Here is a 1417-nt window from a genome sequence, read left to right as displayed (position 1 = left end):
TTTTTTTTTTTTTTTTTGTGGTTGCTTTTATGTTCACTCGGGGTGGCTAAAAAGTAATTATTTAAATACTTCTCAAAATCTTTAAGCTTTAATCTAAAGGTTTCTATCTGTGTGTGAGAGAAAAAGGCAAAGAAACAGAATGTAAGAAATATGTTCAAGAAAACTTTGGACCCTATGGGAAATATCGAAGGTTCAGACTACAACTATTTCAATGTAACAAATGTTTCAATAACCTGATGACAAGAAGTTTGCCTTCATCGGCTTTGAATAGTCATCCAGAAAATGACTTGAAAAAAAGCTAATGATGAGAAATGCCTCATGCTTTAGATTTTCAGTGGTGCAATAGAGCAGGTGAAAGAACAAGTTCATCACATGTTGTCCTAATGCAAATTGCAACCTGATGTAGTCTGGGATGGCTTTCAGGAGAGGCTGGAAAGGGGCTTCACCTGGTCACAGCTGGGAGAGTGGAAGAGAGGCAGCTACATGCCCACACACAGCTTGGAGGAGGATGAGGAAGTGAGACCAGGCGAAGACGAGGAGGCTGACCCTGAGGGTGCCCAGCCAACCTGTCTTACAAACAGTGCCTTCTGCACCACTTAAAGCCCAGAGACTTTTGATTGTCCAGAACCTACATCCTGGCAGTAAGCAGTGTAGCCAGTCCATATTGTGGTTCTCCGGACAATTTCTGTCTAGAAGGCTTTCACATTAAGCCAGGCAGTACAGCTATAAAGTGCAAGAAAATGACAACTGGCACGAATGTATTGGTTGCTTGCAGTGCATGCAGAAGGGTGGGTTGTGTGTGAAAGAAAGTTTGTTTTAAACTCTGGAGCCTCTGCTCCATTTTATCTTTCTAAAATAGAATGAATTATGTCCTGAAATCTATGACACACAACTTGCCAGGGCTCAGCATCCTCTTCACGATGAGAACACAGATTAAGGCACCGGTATACATCAGGTGTCTCTGTGAATAGATGGATCCAATGCCGTGGCTGATTAAGCAGAAGCACTGAGCATTACTTTTAACTAGAAGCTAAACACATGAATGAATACTGGATCATAGAGATTCATGATCACATATCATGCAACCCCTTTTTTTTTCTTTTAATTTTCAACATCACTTTTGATGGAGGATACTTAAGAAATTGGTCATTACAGCCTGAGTCATAGAAATGAAACATTAAATTTCAGAGATATTTTTCCTCACATGTCTTACTTCAGTTTGTATTACTAATATATAGGTCATGTCACAGGGAAGAAGCCAGTAATGGATACTTTAGCTGCCTTGGTTGATTGCAACCATTAGTGTATCTTTTATTTTATTATTTTAGCTTTTTTGTTTTGTTTTGTTTTTCCTTATGGACTTGAAACAGTGTTTCACATCATGAAACTCCACGCTTGTACTAATTGCTCTCTCTAT

The sequence above is a fragment of the Buceros rhinoceros genome, unplaced genomic scaffold (genome assembly GCF_000710305.1).
Source record: "Buceros rhinoceros silvestris isolate BGI_N320 unplaced genomic scaffold, ASM71030v1 scaffold4063, whole genome shotgun sequence".
Classification (NCBI taxonomy): domain Eukaryota; kingdom Metazoa; phylum Chordata; class Aves; order Bucerotiformes; family Bucerotidae; genus Buceros; species Buceros rhinoceros.
The sequence above is the reverse complement of the archived record's forward strand: the minus strand, read 5'-3'. Positions refer to the sequence as shown.